This window comes from Triturus cristatus, chromosome 6 (genome assembly GCF_964204655.1).
Source record: "Triturus cristatus chromosome 6, aTriCri1.1, whole genome shotgun sequence".
NCBI classification, from domain to species: Eukaryota; Metazoa; Chordata; class Amphibia; order Caudata; family Salamandridae; genus Triturus; species Triturus cristatus.
The window spans coordinates 934300429-934322788 of NC_140589.1; positions in this window are offsets into that span (position 1 = coordinate 934300429).

A 22360-nucleotide genomic window follows, 5' to 3' on the forward strand; every position below is an offset into this window, starting at 1 on the left:
TTCCAAAATGTTTCCAGTCGCCTCCTCAAAATAATTTGGCCATTTTGTTTAAGAGTGTGGGATTTTCATTGGCTGTTAAGCTGTCACTACATTCTGCTGCACTTTAGCATACTCTCCTCTGCCTGAAAAATGCGTCAGTCAAACAAGTGATGCGTGGCGCTTTAGCACACATACATAAACAAAAGCCATTAGCTAAACACGGCGCTGCATGAAGCTCAACAAACAAGCATTGTTAACATCGCACATGAAGCGCAGCATTGGAAAAAAGGGTGCCCTGCTAACATAAGAAGTGAGGAAAAGCAAAAAAAGTGCCCAGGAAGGAGCATTAATTAAACAAGCGTACTTACACTTGTACTTTCCCGGTGCTCCTCAGCCTTGGAAGGAAGTGAGGTGTCGTCTGCAGGAACGAAACAGGCGGCAGCAAGGAAGAGCGACGCTGGAGTGCACCAATGGTAAGTAGGAGACAGTAGGAGGCGGGAATACAGTCCTTTTATTGATGACTCCAGGTCTTGCAGACACCGCATGCGCGCTGATGCTCGACCCAATGATTACGAGCACTTTAACAAAATCACTACAGCCGATGAAGAGGGGCATTGCTGTTAGCAGGACCTTTATGAAGACTATTTTTTTCCCCCTGCTACACATTGGTGCCCTTGGCCTAGGCCTAGCTCGCCCATGCCAAGTCCTGGGCGAACCTGCTACTGACAGGGCATTTGCCTCAGTGCTGATGGTGACTCCATCAGAGCTGGGAGCTGTTACCACAGTGCCATCTCTGACCTTCCTCACAGAGTGAAGAATACTAAGTACTTAGAACAGGAGGGGGAGGGAAGACATATAGGGAGGGGGGAAAGGTGGCAGGATGTAAGATATTGATGAGAAAAAAATAGTGGAGGAGAAAGGGCAGGCGAGTGTGAGGTATGGCAGCGTGGCAGGGTACCAGAGTTACCTTTTTATGTATTGGCTGGTGGAGAGTGCTAATGGGGAATTTGAAGGATAGGATGGACCAGGTTGTGCATGACCTCCATTACTCTTTTGTGAAAAGCTTCTCAACTAGAACATGGCTGGAAGTGGAGTATGCTTTTGTGGAGGGTGTGGTAGATCACATGCCAGAGTATTTGGAGCAGCTGTGATTAACAGTGGTTTGTTCCTTTTGGCCATGTTGTAATTTGGAACCCCTTGGAGGGAAACAACCTTGTTATTTACAAAAAACAGTCTTATCCTGACTAATCTCTACTGTGTTGAAAGTCATCATCTAGCTCAGCGTTACCCAAACAGTGGTCCGCGGACCACTAGGGGTCCGCGACCCATTCCCAGAGGATCCACCGGACTTACCTTCCAACATAAACACTGAAGAGCCCATGCGCTACAAGCCCTGTGAATGACAGCACAGGGGCGGCGGAACCACAACAAAATCGGGCCAATCACCCTTTCAGCTTTAGGTTCAAGCTGAAGCATGATTGCATATTTCATAGTCGCGCGCGTGCTCGCACGGCAGTGCGTGTTCCCTCGCGTTTGTGTCCAGCCCCGGAGTGTTTTGCCGCCCAATGTCCTGTCTCCACTACTGCTGTGCCTCTCGTTTTCAAGGCTAAACAGCATTCCGGCACCTCGGGCCAGCAGGAGGCCACTTCACCCGATGAGCACGTGAGTGTTTTAAAATTTAATAATGCAGGTGTAGATTTTAACAGTGCTTTTATGTGTTTAAAACAATATTTTTCTAAAAACATGCTTGTGGAGGCGAGTATTAGTAGTAGACAAATGTAACTAGCAAAAATGTGCATTTAAATTAATCGTTCATTGAGTGCCTTTCGAACGGTGTCGATAGAAAACACTTTTTTTTTCCTGTGAAGCCTTTATTCTAGCTAGCGCCGAATGGGTATTTGAAAGTATCTTGGAAAATATCCATGTACCCGCAGTGCAGTTGTATGGTGACTGTGCTTTACTGGAGTTTTATTTTCGGGCGGAGTTCCGTACTTCTGGTTATAGAATGCCATACACCTTCCCCTTGTTGTTTGTTGTATTATTCTGCAACTCTCTCGTCCCACATGACGCTATATTTCACACTTCCCTTGAGATGTGTGTCTTTGTAAGAGATGAAAGAGCTTAAAGGAGATGTGGGTGTTCTGGGGAAGGCACAGTAGTGAGGTGAGGCAGTTGTTTCGGTGAGTTATTTTTGTACACTAATGGCCTGAAAAAGAAGTGATTGTCATCGCCACTCTTGATGGGGGGGGGGGGGGTCAGGGGAGGTTAAAAGCGATACAGATGACACTGGTATTATTAGAAAAAGGCATGGAGGAGAAGGATAGCTGGTAACCACCAGTTTGGTTAACTATGGAATTATGCTCATCAAGTTTCAGACATGGAGAGCAAGATGTTTGATTATAAGAATGATGCTGCTGTAATTGCCTCTAGCTGTGAAAGAGTGCCTCCCACGCTCCGCTTTCGAATGCAGCCCTATTTACAGCTCATGTGGTCAGCGTCAACTGAGTGAGTCTAATTATAATAAATTATGAACGTCTTCCAGACTGCTTGATCTATTTTACGCAATTTTGGCTACAGTCTGATAAATGAGTTGTTTAACAATTGTTTCTTATGCTTTGAAGCAGTTAACTTAGCGTGTCTTGCTGCTCAAATTGGTGTAATTTCTGATATTTATGTTTCCCTCCTCTTCATTGCTTTATTTTGCTCGTGAGCAAGTGTCGCTCATAGTCGCTGAAATGTCATTGCTTTCTCCCAATTATAGTTTTTAAATAACCCACTTTCCGCATGTGTTTGTATGCATTTATTTAACTATTCTCTGTGTCACATCAGCTGCTCATGCCATGTGACATGGCTGCCAGCAAACCACGTAGGAAACGTCTGTGACATCCTGGTTTGAATTTAATCTCAACCACAACACAGTTACGGCCAGTGCGTAGCAGACAAAATGACTTTCTGAAGTGTTCTTGCTTAATTACAAACCCTGCTCATATTTTCCCATACTATTGTGCGCACCTCTCTGCTTCCACAATGAATGAGCTATGTTTAATTAAACTGAGCAAATGGAATTATCTTGAAGCTGCAATACAGAAAATTGCCATATCCATGCATATGATTTGCTAGTACAGTGGTAAAATCTTCTTACAGGCACTGCTTCGTCTCTCAACGTCAAAGCATATGTAGTCTGGAAACATCTGACGGGTGCAGCCTGTAGTAGGTAAAGTAGTGAAGGTCTAAATACGTGCTTTACCAAATAGCTTTGCTAGAGAATTATTCCACAACCGAATGTGATTCAATAAACTTGTCACCTGTGGGTATCCTAAAAAACATAACAACGATGGATCGCTGGCTTATCCTTAAGCGAAAATCCACTGAAGACATCAATGATGGGCCATCATGCTAAAAACAAAGGGAGTTAAGTGAAAAGAAAAGGAAGTTTCGCAAGTACGATGGTGAATATTTAACATTGGGTTTCACATGTTCAGGTTTAGAAAATGAACAGCCACCAAAATGCATGCTATGCTATGAAATTTTGTCAAATGAGGCCATGAAACCTTCAAAATTACAAAGACACTTGGAAAATAAGCATAAAGAACATGCAACTAAATCCATAGAATTCTTCAAGAATAAAGAGCAAGAGCTCCTAAAAAGTAGAAAAATTAAGAAAACTGCAACAGGATCTGTTAATGAAAATGCTCTCTAAGCTTCATATGAAGTGTTCATGCTCATAGCAAAAGCTGGAAAACTGTATACAATTGCTGAAGAACTAATAGTACCTGCTGCTAAAGCCATGGTGACAGCAATGGTTGGAGAAAAAGTAGCAAAAGATTTAAATTTGGTGCCATTATCTAACAACACTGTAAAAAAGCAAATTGACAAAATTTCAGACAACATGAAGGAACAGTTGATCGAAAGAGTTTGTAAAAGTCTGCATTATAGCCTACAAGTAGATGAAAGTACGGACATAGCAATTAAATCTCATCTCCTGTGTTACGTTAGATACGATTTTGAGGGTAACATTTGTAAAGATTTACTGTTCTGCCGCTATTTGATACATTCCACTGCTGAAGAGGTCTTCAGCAGTTTCAATGACTTTCTGACATCAAATGGAATTCAGTGGTCCAAATGCATAGGAATCAGCACAGATGGGGCACGTGCCATGTCTGGGAGACTAACTGGACTTGTAGCACGAATAAGGGAAATTAACCCTTCAGGTGTATGGCATCATTGTTGCATTCATCGAGAAGCATTAGGTGGGGAGCTTGATACCGTTCCTAAATTAAAGTTAAAACCAGCGCAAAAAACAAGCAAGCGCTACGCGCTTAGAAGCATAATCCAGTTAAAGGGAGGGGATGGTGGGGATTCACAAATAAACAGTAAACTTCCTAGCAATACGAAAAAATATACTTGGCAAACTCACAAATTGGGGGCACTAGGCAAGAAGACTACTTTTAACCCTTCCCTAAATGCATACTTCAAACCAGTCCCTAAGACTCTTATACTCACGAGAGGCCAGAGTTTAGTAGATTTGGCAGGTGTAGAAAAAACAAAAATTAATTCAGATTCAGCGGGATCTAAAGGTAGTTTAGACGATTGGGCTGATTACCTCTCTCCTAATAGATATAACCCTTTGGAGATGGAGGCAGGTAACTTGGATTTGGGAGCAAACGAGGAGCCCGGGGTCCCAATAGATATCTCTAGATTGGGTGATTCAGATGCTACGGCTGTTCTTCCTGATTCACAGGACAATTCTTCAAGTGTTATAGGCATGTCAGATGAGGCCCATACAGATACAGTTGTTATCGCCTTGTTAAAAAAGCTTGATTTAGATATGCATAAGGGTTTTGAGGAGTCTAAGGCTAAACAAGATGGAATTAGGGAGGCAGTCGGTCTGTTGGAAGCTAAGTTTGATGAGCTGAATCTGCGCACAGCCACTCTGGAGACGGAGGTTAAGGTGATTCATGATAAACTTGAGGAGAATAGTAAGGAGCTAACGCAGGTTAAAGTTAGAGAAAAGGTTTACGAGGAGCGGCTGGAAAGATTGGAGAATATGCAGCGAAGAAACAATCTAAATATTTTGAGGCTTCCAGAGGGGAAGGAAGGGGACGATTTAAAGGGTTTTATTGTACATTTATTAAAAACGGAGTTACAGCTGAAGGAGACTGTAGAAGAGTTATTGCAGGATATATAGAGGATACATCGTGATCCTTTTAGATTAAATCCCAATCGCTCGAAACCTAGGAAGATTTTGATTAATTTTTTGACCTATGGGTTAAAAGAGAAAATTCTAGCAACTGCTTTAAAGAAGGGTCATTTGATTATTGACGGAGCAAGAATTGAGATAAGGTCAGATCTTTCAGCAGTAACAGCAAACAGACAGTGGGAGTTGGGCAAGAGGATTGAATCTTTCAGGAAACTGGGAGCTACGGTTCAATTAAAATTTCCGGCATTCTTGAAAGTTATGTGGAACAATAAGATGCATATATTTAGAGAAGTGGAAGTTGCTGATAATTTTTTGGAAGTGTGTCAAGCCGGTGACCATTCAGGAGGTTTATAAAAGAACGCCGCTACAGATTACTGATGTGATAAATTAGGTAATAGTTCCAGTACGCCTACCGTCCTGGCACTCGGTAGGCCTAGGTTGGGCCTAATGTTAGAGGGTGGGTTTTCCCGGGTGAAGGTTCAGGGTTTAGGGGGTAGGAGGTTGGGAGGGTTAGGGTTGGGGGTAGGGAAATTGAGGGGGTGGGAGAGGGTATTAAATATTAAAATAGTTCTCATGAGTTGCTTTAGCATCTGGGTGTTGGAGATAGCAAATAGGGGTGAGGTTAATTATGGGTAGAGACCAAATTATCTGGATGTCATGGAATGTAAATGGCCTAAGGGTTAAATCTAGGAGAGATAGGATTCTGAGATATCTGGAAGACTCTCCGGCAAACATTATTATTCTTCAAGAGTCTCAGTTAACAGAGGCAGAGAGTATAAAATTCGTTGGTGTACTTCGTTGGCTAGATTTTGTGCTTTACACACCACAGACATTTGTAACAAGGGGCATTCTAGTGTTGGTCAGGAAGGGATTAATGTGTCAGATTGAAGGAAAGAAGGCAGATATTAAGGGTAGGTGGTTGTTAGTGAATATCAAGATTGCCGGTTTATTATACAATGTAATTGGGTACTATGGCCCAAACCAAGATGATGTGACTTCATTAGAAGAGCTAGCCAAGGAGATGCTGTCTCTTACAGGTTTTATAGTTTTTGCCGGAGACTTTAATACGGTATTAAACCCCAGATTAGATCGCTCGGCGAGTAGCAGAGCTCATGTAAATAGCAAAATGGCTTCTAAATTAAGAGGTTTGATGGAGCAATTTGGTTTGTGTGATGTTTGGCGATTGAGGGCAGGTCAGAAGCTGGGATTTACTTTCTTTAATAAAAAATATCGCCATAAATCGAGAATTGATTATTTTTTAATTGATGTAAGATTATTGGGTAAAGTAAAAAGAAGCATGCATGTTGGGGTACACCTTTCTGATCATTCGGCGGTAATCCTAGAGCTTGCGACTGGAATTTGTGAATCAGAGTCAGTATGGAGGTTGGACCGTACAGTTTTATATGATGAGGAAGCAATGCAGTCTCTTCAATATGAACTTGAAACTTTTATCGAACAAAATTTAGGCACGGCTAGACTAGATATTGTCTGGGAAACAACTAAGGCTTTTTTACGAGGGAGATTAGGTGCTATCGGGGCCAGCAAAAGAAGGAAATATTTCTCTGAGGTTGAAAGTTTAGAACAAGAAATTAGGCAAGAGGAAGCAGATATTGCTAACAGTTATAGGGATAGTTTACAAAAAGATGAGAATATTCAGAAACTGCTGGATTTGAAAGAGAAATTAACGCTAGTTGTCAACAATCGGGTAAAAGAGAAATGGCTAGCTACTAGATTAGCTAACTTTCAGTATGGGGAGGGATCAGGTAAGCTTCTTGCCTGGAAAGCCAGGACAGACAGGACTAAGAATATAATTAAAGAAGTGAAAGTAGAACCATCAGGTGTCATAGCTACAGAAACTAACGACATAGTGGATGCCTTCTTTAATTATTATACAGAGGTGTATAGGGAAGACATGGTCCCTGACAGGAAGGAGATAGATGAATGGTTAAACTGCTTACGACCTGTGACTGATGACTCACAAAATATGTTAGATCAGGAGATTACACAAGGGGAACTAGATTTGGTTATTAGATCAGCTAAGAAGGGCAAAGCACCGGGTCCAGATGGCCTCCCGGTTGAGGTGTATAAAATGATATCTGGTAGTTTGGCACAGTTATTATTAAAGGTATTTAATGAGGTCTTTCTAGGTAATGTAGAGCTTCCTGCCTCTTGGAATCAAGCCAACATCATTATTATTCCTAAACCTGGGAAGTCACCGAGGTATATGGATTCATATAGACCAATCTCACTTTTGAATAGTGACTATAAACTTTATGCCAAGATTTTAGCAGACAGGTTGGCGAAGGTAATCCCAGGAATAGTACAGGAGGATCAAAAGGGGTTCATTAAGGGTAGGTTTCTTAAAGATTTAACCTTTTCTCTTATAACAAGCATTGACGTTGCTATTGACCGAAAACTTCCTCTAGCGATTGTTGCCTTAGACGCCGCTAAGGCGTTTGATCGTGTAAATTGGTTCTTCCTTAAGGCGGTAATCATGCATCTTAGATTGGGGAAAAACTTCAGTCAATCTCTACTGTCCCTCTATCAATCCCCTACTTCAAGGGTATTAGTTAACGGAGTTCTAACCAAAAATATTAAGGTAATGAGAGGAACGAGGCAGGGTTGTCCTCTGTCCCCACTTTTGTTCGATTTATATATTGAACCACTGGCATGCAGAATTAGGGAGACCGATGACATCCCTCCTTTTAGATTTCAGAGTTGGGTTAAGAAGATTGGACTCTATGCTGATGATATTGTCATCTTAACATCAGATTTGAATCAAACTTTATCCAAGATAGAAACAATTACAAATAACTTTGGATTAGTTTCAGGTTACCGTTTGAATGCTGACAAAACGGAAATTATGTCGTGGAACATCGAGACAGACCTTATAACTCCGAAAAAACAGATAAGATATTTGGGGGTGCAAATAACACAGGATATTTCACAAATTGCAACAACTAATCTGGCTAAAACCGCGAAGGATATCTCTAGTTTAATGAAGGGTTGGAGACATCTTCCTCTCACAATTTTCGGACGAGTAAATCTGATTAAGATGACAGTGCTTCCTAAGTTAACATTTTTATTTGACTCCATTCCTCTGATGTTTGAAAAAAAGGGGTTAGCGAAGGTGCAAAGTGAGATTGGGTCATTTATTTGGTCTTCCAGAGGGTCTAGGCTATCATGGAAAAAGATTAGGAGGAAACATGTTAAGGGAGGATTGGCAGCTCCGGACTTTCAAATCTATTCCTGGGCCTTTTTGCTCAAAAACTACAGAATGCTCTTGACTACTCCAGGAAATTCAACGATTGGGGAACTACTATTAATTTTGTTAAGAATTGAGGGGGTCAAATCGTCTGGTTTCATGTATAAATTTTCAGATCCGCAATTTTTCAAGAACGTAAGATTGAAGGTTCTAAGAGATTTGGCTACGGTCTGGTATCGCGTTAGAAGGGCCACAAAAATTCCCTACTTCAGTGTGAATGAACCAATTTGGGAAACTCCGGGAGCTCCAAGCTGGACTAACGATGCCCTGGCAACGATCTTAAAATCAGAGGGTCCTCAGAAATGGGGGGAGTTATTTGTTGACGGTTGTTTGCTGCCATGGTCTGAATGCGATTTAAGCTGGGGTCCTAAGTTTTCCAAATTCAAATATCTTCAAATTCAAAGCTGGGTTACTGGAAAAAACCATCTTATTGGCCGCTATAATGACTTCGAGGCAAAATTGGCATTGGAAGCTTGTTTTAAAAAAGAAGTGGCAACATGGTACTGGGCTATAATTGACTTGGAAGATGGCCCTTTTCTACTGCCAGAGAAACTCTGGGGAGAGAGCTTGCCAAAGATCGCGACAGAAGACCAATGGCAAGTAACTATGTCGATATTATATAAGTTGGTTAAACCTGCGAATTTAAGAAGAAACCACTTGTTCACTCTCCACAGGGCATATTGGACTCCAAAGCGGCTGGCAAAATTTAAAGAAGGTGGTAATGTAAGATGCCCCAAATGTAATAGCCCAAATGAAGATGATATTCACATGTTTGCAACATGCCCGGCGATCAAGATCTTTTGGGACGCTGTAAGTAAATGTTTGTCAGTCATTTTCAAGCAGAAGATCGAGGTAAGCCCTGAGAATATTATCACAGGTAGAATGGATCTACAAGGTAAGGGCTTGGACGATAGAGCAAAATTGGTGTTTTATGCTATACTGTTGGCCCGTAGGGAAATTTGTAAACTTTGGGTTTCTCCTGACTCCCCTACAGATCTGATGTGGATTAGAGCTATGAGAGACATTGGCAAATTGGACATGGTAGTTCCCCTGAAAAAGAAGCACAGATTTTGGCTGTTATTTTTTGATCATTATGGGTGATGGGATGGGGGAGGATCGGTTTAATAATGAAGTATTGTATTGATGGAAACTTCCAGTCCAATGATTAAGTTGCTTTTTATCTTTTGGAGAATTTTGTGGCAGGAAGTTGGAGTGAGGATTTTGTATCCTCTCTTCTCCAGCTCTCTGTATAGCAGACCTCCTTAAATATAAGATAATCTACACCCTTGGGCGTTACACAGATAGAACGGGTGGAAAGCAGCACATGAGGACAAAAGAAAAAAAAAAAAGAAAAAAAAAGAGAAGCATTAGCCACTAAGAAGATACCAGAGGAATTAAAAAAGATCTTGAATGAGTCAGTCAAAATTGTAAATTTCATCAAAGCTAGGTCACTAAATTCAAGGCTTTTTGAACAGCTTTGTCAGTCCATGGATAGTGATCATCATCAGCTTTTGCTGCATACAGAAGTCCGATGGCTGTCACGTGGTAGAGTTTTGTCTCGGCTTTTTGAATTAGGAGATGAAATCAGAGTTTTCGTCACTGAACTGGAATCTCCATTTGCACTTGGTGAGCGCTTACATGACTATACTTGGTAAGCTATGCTGGCATATATGGCAGACATCTTCGCCCATTTAAATGCACTCAATTTGAGTATGCAAGGAGTAGGTATCACACATTTTAATGTTGAAGACAAGATTGAGGAAATGATAAAAAAGATAGACTTATGGGCTCATCGCTTAACACAAAGAAATTTTGATTCTTTTCATAACCTGAAGACATTCTTGGAATCTGCTGATGATGAATTATCTAACAAAGTCTTGGAAATTTTTATCCAGCATCTCCAAGATATACGGTCTAGTTTTTGTCAGTACTTTCCACTTCCAGATGAAAGCAAAAACTGGATTAAAGATCCTTTTAATGTAGATATTGACAATTTAATGAGGCTGACAGCAACTGAAGAAAACGGTTTGATTGAAATCTCTACAGATAGTGCACTTAAACTTCAATTCAAGGAAAAGTTTCTGAGTCTGACAAATTTTTGGCTACAAGTACGAACAGATTATCCTGAATTGTCGTACAGCGCACTTAAGGTTTTACTTCCTTTCCCCACCACATATTTATGTGAGAAGGCTTTCTCAAATCTTATGTACCTTAAAAATAAGAACAGAAATCGCTTGCAAAATGTAGAATCTGACCTAAGGATTCAACTTTCCGAAATAAAACCAAACATTGAAAAGTTAGTCGCTGAGATGCAGCACCATCCTTTCTCATTAAAATGTTTTCATTTTTGCATATTTTTCAATATAAAATAATAAAAGCTTTGGTAATGCAAGTATTTGTTTGGTGTGTACTTGTTTAAGTATTTTTTGCGAATTACTGTTTTAATTTTTTGAAATTTAAATTGTAAAAATTGCTTGGGGGTCCCCTGCCTCCAGTAGTGATTCAGTGGGGGTCCGCAGGAGTAAAAAGTTTGGGAACCACTGACTGGCTTACTGCTTTTGCAGTAGAGCTGGGAAGAGGTTGTGTTCCCTTTCATTTGCAAAAAGAACAATTGATGGACAGAATGCTGAATAATGTCATACATTCACCCCAGTACAGAGATCTTAAATTAAATCCATGTTTTTTTCTCCCCATGCCATTCCAGTTTATACCTAGCCATATGCAAATCAGTGTTGACGCTGTTCCCCATGGGAGCAGTCCAGCCCGAACTGCAGAGAACCTGGACTGGAAACAAGCATCCTAGGACCGGTTTCATGGTTTTACCGCTCATCAGCTAGGCTAGCTTGACTCCAGTGACATTCATTTGTCACCTAACTTGGATTGTCGGAGACCAGATTAAGGCGTTAGAATAGTGGGTGATGCTTTGTTGTCACCACGTACTATTATCCCTGACTAGCCCAGGTATGTCTCGATCATGCTCAACAGATGCTGTGACAGCCGCTTCTGTGCATCCTCAGGATGTCAGGGTGAAGGAAAGCCATACAGGACACTGGATTATTTTTAATGTATGGGAAGGGGTGAGGAGTCTAAGGGAGTAGGGTGACAATACTCTTGTGTTCCTTTAAGAATTTGTTTTGTTTATTTATGTATTGCAAACTCAATTCAAAGTTATCGGAGCACTTTACACGAGCTTTACATTACACAATGACACATTCTTTTTTTTATCTAGGCATGAGGAGATTAAGTGATTTGCCTAGAATCACAGGATGTTGAACCGACACCAAAAATCAAACCTGGGGCTATATGTACAAAGCATTTTTGCAGGCAGAAACAATCCGATTTTCAGAATCTCGACATATGTGACCGCAAAAAATGTTTTTTTTAATGTACAAAAGTGTTAATTGCGATTTGGTAACACATTATCTAATCACAATTTATGTTAGCGAAAGGAACCTCTTCCAATTACCAAATTGCAGTCCTTTGTAAGAATGTTTTGCGAGTAAATTACCTAAAACCAGCCATGGTGAGATTGATTTTGATGAATGATGAAGAGGGAAAATTAATTATTTATTTAATTTTCCATTGTCATCGCCTAAAACGTAAATCAAGTTTCCCTAAAGGATGAAATTACCTCAGAGATACTGTTAATGAGAATGGAATTGACAGTGGTATCAATGTCACTGAAATAAAAAGTATTATCAGAATAATTTTACCTGACTTTAAAACACTGTCTAGGACAGACAAGAGAACCCACTCAACTTGACTGGCTGATAGAACACCAATCTTCTTAACAAATAGTTACAACTATCAGCAAGAATGTGCTAACTTTCAGCATGGTGTTAACACCATAGTAATGGGAGCCCATTGATTGTTTGTGTATGCCTGGGACTGCCAGGTTCTGCAGGAGGCCCTGTTCACAAAAATATGTTCCGGAAGCCCCACCCTAAAAATGGACAGTCTTCTGATGCACTGTGGCAGATGTACATCTGGGTCATGGATTTCTGATGACAGAGCCAGCTGAGGCTTCACGGTGGAAAATCTAGATTTTTCACTTACCCAAAACGATTCTGGGAACCATGCGGTTCAAAAGAGCAGAAGCCCAGAAGATTTGAGGATGCTGTTCCTTGGTTTTACCCTGTAGATCCTCTGGTAAGTCTGTCTCACTGAAGTGTCTGGCCATTGCTTTCAGATGTTCCAGGGCAGACCATGATAGACCAGAGAGAATGGCATTGAATTTTTCAACACAGTAGACTTCCATCGATTGAACCATAGTTATGAAGTCAGAGTTATGAAACGAGCGTACTATTTTCCTAAGAGAAAATGCTGGTGTTAGACCTGGCACCTTGGCGTGAGTCTCCCTTCCACTTTTTTGTCGCTATGCCTCATGAGTTTTGATGGTGTTGGCTGCTCAGAGCACTGTGCAACTGCCAACCAGTGCCACAGTGCAAGTGCTCCCTATTTAAAATGTATATGTTGGTTGGATTCCATGATTGGCTTATTTGGTTTACTGTCAGACCCCAGTAAAGTGCACCAGGAGTGCCCAGGGCTTGTAAATACAAATGCCGCTGGTGGGCTCGCAGCACTGGTTGTGCCACCCACAGACGCGGCCTGGTAAAATATGTCTAAGTTCTGCCATTGCAGAACCTGCGTGCAGTCTGGTACTGTCATGCTGACTGGCAAGTGCACCCACTTGCCAGTCCCTAAACCTTCCCTTAACTTCATGTTAGTCACCCCTATGGTAGGCCCAAGAGCAGGGTGCATTGTAAGCATAAGGTAGGACAAGCCCTGATGTGTGTGGCATGCCCTAATAGTGAATTACAGCCATTTTCGTTTTTCACTATTGTAAGGCTACCCTGTTCTCATAGGCCAGAATGGGCTGTTAAGATTATTACATCCTATGATCCTAACAGGCCCAGGGAACATGGTAGAAAATCGAGTTTAGTATGCCTGAACTCAGAATAATAAGGTACATCTTTTAGTAAGGTTTATTTTAATATTCTGCATTTGCAAATGCCACTTTTAGAAAGTTGGCATTTGCTTGCCTAACCATTTCAGCCCGCCTATGCGCTGATGTGTATCTGCTGTCTGACTTGTGTGAGTGACAGGGCTGGGGAATCCCAGAGGGGCAGGGCTAGGTAGCCTGGTGGTGAATAGAAAGATTGACCTATAGATGGGTGGGAGGAGTACACCTGGACTCTGAATAGGGCTGTGCTCTGCCACCACAATGCTGGCTCCACCCCCTGTGGAGCGTCTGATGACTCTGCCCTGCACCCTGAAAGAAGAAGCCTGCATCGCGTCAACGAAGTGCTCCAGAACTGGACTGAACTAGGCAAGGGCCCCCCTGGCCTGGGAGAACAAAAGATTTGTGGTATAAATGTAGGAGCCTTGCTCCTAAGAAACTAGATCCTATCCTGCCAAGAAGAAACCTCTGTCCGACGAGGAGGAACCGGGAAAGCTGCATGGAGGAGTACTGTCCCTGATCTGGGGGATTGGCCTGCAGTGGTTGCCTTGCTGCTGAAGAAGAGGAAGAAAAGACCCAAAAAACTTTTATTTGACTTGTGCTAAAAGATCTCCAAGGGCTTGTGAGCGAGCTTGCCCCCTGAACGAAGTCCCAGGACCAGTGGACTTCACCGCCGTGAGAGAGCGCTGGAAAACGGACCGTTTCCCCTGAGATCTTGAAGAGAACTGCTGTCTACGCCTCGCCGATCAAAGCGTAATCCCCCTGGAAGCCTGCACCCGCTGTCCGGCCCGAACAAAGTGACTAAGGCCCTACGAGCCGTAGCTCGCACCGCGAAGGAAGGTACCATCCGGCCTGAGCAACATGACTATCTGGCCCCCTACGAGCCGTAGCTCGCACTGTAACGGAAGGACTGCAACCTGTATTGCTTCTATCCCCCTACGAACCGTACTGCCAGCGTACACTCCTTCCCCAGCTTTCGGGAAGGTTCCGGCGCATGTGGTGGTCGCGTACGTCTCCCCTGTGCGGAGCGTACGGTTGTTTGTATCGAGCGCTTCGACCCAAGATTGCCGATCTCACGGTACGGCACGAACGCCGCGATGAGCTGTAAGCACCGTATCTACGCACCGTCCCCTGAGCCCTGCACACCCAAGGTCTAACGTACCGTAGTACACAACGCCCAGGAGGACAACGCACCGTACATCGTGCTTGATGCCCGCGCAACCTTCGTGACGACCTCATCCAAGACAAAGGTACTGTGCCTGTTCGCACCGTAGGGTGTACGCTCCAGTCCGGAGCGCCTACAGTGCGTGTAAGACCCGTTCCCCAAGCCTCTTTTTAATGCGTGTGAAGCGCACCGAGGGAATGAAGCGTACAGAACCCTGACGCTACGCTAAAGTAAAGAACTCTTTTGCTACCAAGTATTGTGGGCCAGTTAAACGCTATCTGGTCTTGTGCTAAACCTGAATCTATATATAAAGTACTATTTTTGCATATATCCCTGTGTGGAGTCCATGTGTGGGGTTGTCGCTGACTTACTGTGTGTGTGTTCACAAATGCTCAACCATTACGCCTGAGATAACGCCTTGTCTGCTCGCGCCAAGCTACCTAGAGGGTGAGCAGGGGTTATTGTTAGAGTGTAACCCCTTACCCTGACTAGAGGAAAGGTTCCCTGCTTGACACAAGTACCTACCTGTGCCAACCAGAGAACCCAGATTCTAACAGCTGGGAATTGGCTGACTGTTCATTTTGATTCACCCTCAATCTGTGGTTCAGGAGTTCGTTAGATGCAGGAAGTAGGACAGGAGAAACTAAGACGCAGTATGTAGTTCAGGACAAAATTGTGCACAGACCATAGTGATATTGGACAAACGACACTAAAGGTGATGAGCTACCTGTGTCTAGAGTATTGATTCATCACTCATTCTTTGTGAGTTAATTAACTTTGTGCTATTCACTGCTGGAGACGGTAAACATATTTTATGGAAGACATTTCATGCAAAGTTGTGTGGCATCTGCGTGATTGTGGATTGATGAACCAAGGTTCTATGTTGTGACTCCCAGTGGATCCAATTACATGTTGAATTGCAGGGAGAGAATACAGTATACAGAACGATGAGGGGCACCACATGAGATTGAGAACGTCACAGCGGGTTAGGAGGATATTCCTCCCACCTCACTAGTTGTTGTACATTGATAGAGAATAAAGAGATATTTAATCGAATCACGATGATCCTCTCAGTGCCTTATTCGAGGAATTCGATGCAGTTTTCATTGGTTGGGGGACATACTTTGGACACACAATTGGCGCCCTGAATTATTTGAGCGATGGTTATGAACTCCCTTCCGCTTGCCCTCCGGTCTCAATCTAGCTTACAGCTATTCAGAAAGCAGCTAAAGATCTGGCTCTTTCCCTTTGGTAACAATAAAGTTACTCAGACCTAACTCGGCTTGTTGCCATGTCCTCAGTTCTTGATCCGCATAGTGCTAAGACACCTTCGGGTAATGCGCGCTCTATAAAATCACTTCATTCATTCATTCATAATAAAAAAAAAAATCCTGATTGCCATCGTCCGTGGCATTGCGCTCTTCCTGGGACAGGCTCCCAGAAAGCACTGAGGCCAATCATTGCGCTGCATGAAAGCAGCGTCAGGATTGGCCTGAGTGCTAGGACTTTCCACTCCCAGGCAGACTGGGAGCCTGTGCCTGCTTTCTCCAGCCCCAGGAATGCAGCTGGGGCTGGAGAGAGCTTCACTGCGCATGAGGGTTTGGCCGGCCTGAAACAGCCAGCCAAACCCTCATGCGCAGAGAAGGGACACGGGAGTGCACTGCCACTCCCTCACCACAGTGTCATCCACCTGGACCCACCCCCAACACCGGCGTAACGAAGGTTGAGGGGGCCCCACTTCAAGATGGAGCTCTCAGGCCGGAGTACAGTGCTGAGGAGGCCCCCTGCAGCTCGGGGGTCCCCCCGCACCGCGAGGGCTGCGGGGGCCTGTGTTACGCCCCTGACCCCCAAGACTTGTCAGAGTCCTGGGGGTGGGCCCAGGAGGATTAAGACAAAACTGTAATAAAACAACCCATTTTATTATCGTTTTTATTTTTCGGGTGGTGACAGGGGGCGGCGCTCCTCCGCCCTAATGGAGGGCTGCCGCTGGTTAGGCGACTTCCTAGTTCAGATGGGGATCCTCTCCTACTCGATCCCTGCTCTCTACCTCCCTAGCAGGGTAGTCAACAATGCACCTGCGCCGGTGAATGGGTACTGCGCTGCGTGACTCACTGCAGTGCACTATCAATAACCCTATTACTTATGCTGGAAGAGAATGAGAATACAATATGTTATGCCTTGTTCCAGACAAGTCATTGCAGATGTCGGCAGAATCTGGCACCAATTTAAAATCTGACAGGTATTGTTTATGTCTTACAGCTGAAAGCGAGCTACAAAAGAGACATGAAAGACGAGACTGGCCAAGGAACCTTCTGGAATAACAATGAAACCGGTAATATATGAAAAACGGCGCCATTTTGTTCTCCTTCGCGTGTCTTTGTCATAAAAGAATGCTTGATTTTCTAGCCTTGTGCAACACCTTGTTATCGGATTTTTTTTTGTTTCCGCTTCCTGATGGAACCTTCTACCAATCCTGAACTTTAAACTCTTTTATTGCAATCCTACAGGCCCGCCTTTGTATTTTAACACTGCAGCTGTTACTATACCAAGCACAAATCCCTTATATTTTTCTCCCTGCTAGTGTGACACAGCAAAAAATTAAATAAAACTCAGTTATGTCCTGTAGGGAAACCCCGAGTTGAAGTGCAGCATAAAGGTGAACAAAGACAATTACTATGCGAGTTTCCCAATCAAGAAACAAATAATCTGCACTGTAGATGAACCACAACTTACTGAAACTCACAGATGTTTTTTGGTCTCTAAACCTCGCTCAGTCATTTCTAATAAATCATGGACTGAAAACGAGACCACTCGGGAATTTTGTTTTCACTGATTTTGTCTCTTTTCTTATCCAAGTTATTTCCATTTCAGGTTTGGGTTGCAATTTGGCGTACAGAACATTTGCAAGTGCGCATTGTTAAAATCTTCCAGTTTTGTCACTGGGTGGCAAACAAGGTGAATGCATTTAATCCCAAGAAAAACCTTTAGATGGCTAACATGAATTTATAAACTGTAAAAAAAATTGTTTCCACCTAACATCTAATTACTGGCTAGAAGAACCTGGGGAAAATGTGTTCTAGTGGGGTGTAACAGCTTTCACTCATGCTGTCTGGAGTCACTGAGCCTTAGGGCCGTGAACCAGCCTTCTGCACTGTAGCTTTTGAAATCCCACTAGATTGTCAGCTCTACTCAAGATAGTAAACCTTCACCACAATAGTATGCCGAGTACCTTTCCCTCATGACGTGCAGGGTGTTCCCGCAGACACAGATTGTCATTTGTGCTGAACCGGCATGCAATGTCACCATAGCTGCTTTCTAAAAAAAAAAATTTAAAAATAGGTTTTTCGCTCATTTATTAAAAATCATTTCCAGTGTAAGGAAGAGTCTACATTGATACATCAAGTATGTAATATTTGCTTATTTAGTAAATATCCATCGTGCCCATTCAGCACAGAATTAATCAAATTTCCAGATGACACATTCGGATTATTCTTCAGGCTAAGGGTGCCTAATGGCATATAACAAAGCACACATGAAACTTAAGAAGTCGTGCTTAAGAGTATAGAAAACATCTAATAATCAGGGTGATAGTGATGCTGAAGCGAGGGCCCAGGGTTGTATTACAGTTATAAACTGGCACCTAGCGAGGGACTATCAAGGAATTGGGATGAGGAACCCCACTATCGGTGTCGTAGGCCGTCCCGTCAGGCTACCTACCACGTCTCTGTTTCAGTAAAGCTAGCTACCGCCATCCGCTGCTCCACCAAAGGTTTCGTGCAGAGGCCCCTGCATTCCTCCATGCGCAACACGGCTCCATCTTCGGGGCAGATTTACAAGCCCCCTGTACCACCAATACGTCACTTTTTGTGACGTACTGGTGGCGCATTTTACTGCTCCATATTTACAAGGACAGGAAAAGCCAAACTGCGTGACTTTTCCTGTCCTTGTAAATATGGCCCCTTTACACGCAGTGTGGGGTCATGGGTGTTGCTGTGGGTTTTCCCGTGCAACACCCATGGAACCAGACACATTTCCATATTTACGAGGAAATCCGTACGCCTTAATATATAGAAGCAGACCTGCCATCTTAGAATAACATCTCATTATGTCAGTGACATGGCCTTGGCGGACGGGGCGTCTTACGGAGAACTACATAAAAGGCATGTTTACCTTAGGCCCACCAATACCTCCCCCTAAAAAAAGTAAGCTTGCTGAGGCTCGTGCGATGTCCTGGGGTTTTTTCACACCTCTTAATAAACAGTGGCTGTTCACAGTCTCCAAAGAGGATATGGGAATCCACTCTATGTAGGAGTTTTCAGCTTTTCTTCTGTGCCACCATGCGATATTGGCTACTCACTAGGGGGCAGATTTATGTTGCACTTGCGCCACTTTTGCGCCGCCGTTGCGTCACTTTTGTGACGCAGCAGCGGCGCAAATCCTGCGCCATGGTGCGGGGTATTTACAACGTGACGCATCTGGGAGATGCGTCACGTTGTAAAGCCCTGCGCCACATGTAGGCGTTCCAGGGCAGGTGGGGGCGTTCCGGCGCAGGAACGCCTCCTAAAAGTGGCTGAGTGAAATCTACAAGATTTCACTCAGTCACTTTTAGGCCCATGCTGCGTCAAAACCCTGCGCCTGCTTGAAGCAGGCGTAAGGATTGACGCAGCATTTTAAAGATAGGGCCCCGCAGATCATTGCTGGAGCTGCGTCGCGCTTGCGACGCAACTCCAGCAATGCGCCACTTTTCGGCACAGATGCGTCACGCATCTGTGCCGTTTTTGCCCCATGGTGCGCCGCATTATAAATGCGGCGCATCCATGGTGGCGCAGCTGTGGCGCATAATAACTGGCGCATCCCTGCTGATATGCAGGGATGCGCCAGTCGTCATGAATCTGCCCCATAGTGTGGCACATGGTGGCACCGTGTGAGTGTGCAGGTCTGTAGAAGGAACCGTGAAATGACGAGAGATTCCTCTTTTTGCACGCTTACTGACCAGTATCTTTGCAATGAACCTGCCTCCAGTGTGAGACGTGCCATGTTTTGTGCGAACCGAAAATAATCTAGGTCAGGATAAAGTTTTCCTCAATCTGAGAATTAACATAAATCCCTGCTGTGCAGAATGTAAAGAACAGAAGATGGTACTTAGCTATGTTGAGTGAGAGAAGCCTTTGCATGTCACAATATTGAAGTCACAAAGGAAAACTGTAAACACAAGTTTATGACCGAATTTACACCAGTCAGGAATTAACAAGCTGCTCACATTCCCCTTTCCAGACTTGAATGGGTTGAATTTTTACTCCAGCAGAATGATGGTGTAAATTAATTTCCAGGTTAGAATTAGGAATGAAACACGAGCAGATTTGGTGAGGGAAAGTTCTCTGTGGGGAAAAATATTTTCTGTGTGGATGAAAAAGAAGTACATTTGCAAAAGTCATCCCATTTCATGGTGTGGGGTTCGCTGCTATGGAGAACTCCGCACAGCGTGAATGAGATACCATTTGAAATATCACATGATCGTCCCTAGAATCTGATTGAACCTTACACCTGGTGCAACTTTTTGTGCTCCTTCCTGCAATTTTTTTTTTTTAACTACAAAAAGTTGTAAATCTTCACGAGAGTGCATGTACTCCTTTCATTGTAGCATACTACTCCTTTCATTGCGATCACTGCAAATCTTAACATAAAATTGTGACGTCATTCTCACCGAGAGTCATCACAAATAGACAGTAATAAGGAAAATATGAACAGGTTTTCATAGAGGAACTGCAGGCTATCCACACAAAGCAAATAGTAGCAGGTAATAAATATGATTTCAATTTATTTTGCCCACCATTCTTTTTTTTGGACAGATTCTCACGTTTTTTTTCTGTACATGTACATGTCAGACTTCTACATGGAGATAACAGGTGATTCGCAAACAGTTTTCCATGTGTTGGTGTCACCTGAGTCAACGGAAATTCTTCTCTTCCGGTGGCATTTGCGGCCTTCGTATGTGGCCACTACAAGAGAAGATGAGGACTTTCCCTGCGGAATGTCGAACTGGTGGCCAGGAAAATGAAGAGCAAATGAGTTGAACACCCAAAAGTCATGAATTTGTAGGTATTTATACACATTTGCAAAGCCTTACCTCCACTTCTTTACTTAAATCTGAATTAACTACTAATGCGTGGCATTGAATGTGATGGACACTACATCGAATAGCTCCAATTTGTGTTTAGAAAGGAAAAAAAAATGTTTGTTAAATTTCACACATTTTCTAATTCAAGATTTCAGATTGTCCTCAGCCAGATACTGCACACAAACTCATGCTGTTAGGTAAAAAAAAGGCGGAAATTCTACAAATCATACTTTGTCGTCATGTAAACTTAAACGTTTTGGCAATTGGGGAAAAAGTCACAAAACAAGGCTAGTACAGTGTTCTAACTTTAGTTTTTCTGATTTGGCCTGAACGTCTTCCAAATGATGCCATATTTTTTTCTCCATGTTTTAAATGTATTGTTTTATTTGTGCCACCAGTGATTCTCCCAGGCTAGATGTCCATTCTCTTCCTTTCCAGTAATAAGATATCTGGTTGCATTAGCATTGAGGGTCCCATTTTGCCAGGTTCCTGAAATGTTCAGAGGCACAAGACTCCTAAAGAATGCTTTTCAGAGCTGGGGCACAAGGACCAATTGTGTAATGGCAAATTGGATTTCGTGCAATTGTAAGGGTCCACTCTATTCCAGTAGTTGCATGTCATTCACTCTTGGGAGCGGAAAGTGTTCAAGATATTGTTGCATCTTGGACCCATGTATGCTCTGTGGGGATTCATGTAATCTTTCATAATATCTTCTAAACATGGTATTAATCCCCCTTTGGCTGTTAATTATGTCTCCAGTGTTGTCCCATAATGCCCCCTCCACTATTCTAGGGGTCTCTGCCTTAAGGAGCCATGCCAGTACCCTGTCCTCTTTATCCCTTTCAGCATGCTGTCTGGCAGGGCATTCCTTGCAACTTAAGTTACCCAGGCACTCTACTAGTGTTTGTACCTGTTCATGCCTGAAGTGTACCTGTGTGACAGAGTTAGTTTCTAGTGTGCCTATACGCTCCTCCAGTGTCTCCAATTATTGAAGTACAGCTAGCTTCACCCCTTGATCAGTATGTAGAAAGTGACCCCTCACAACCACTTTGACTGCGTCCTAGTCCAGCAAACCAGTAGTAGCTGTCTCTTCATTATCAGCAAAATATTGGTCTACGTGGCCAGCTATCTTCTCTTTGATCAGAGCGTCATGTAACAAGATTAGAGGGAGGTTCCATGTCGGTATACATGGGGTGATCTGCCCACAATAGCATTAACTTTAAGGGATTATGGTTCGACAAAGTTCTCCTAAATATTCAGTATCTCCAACCCTCATAGATTCTAGATTACTGTAAAATAAGTCTATGCAGATGTGGAGGAGGTGAACTTCTGAATAGAGTAAGCATTCACGATGAAGAGGGTGTAAGTCATGCCAGATATCCGTCACCAGAGAGTCTCTCACCCTAAATGGCGGGGGGTGACAAGGTATTGAGACCCCGTTAGCTATGGGGTTGATCTATCCAGATGGGAAACAGCCTTTATTATGCAGCCAGAACTACGCAGTACCATTACAATGCAAGCAAAACAATGAACATGGTGTTAGCATGCGATCCATTAGCACGCGCTCCATTACCACGCAAGTCGTTACAACAACTTACATTAGGGAACGTGTTGTTGTATTTTAAATCCAACACCTTCACTACTGTTGCACAGCCTGTTGTTGGAATAGTAAT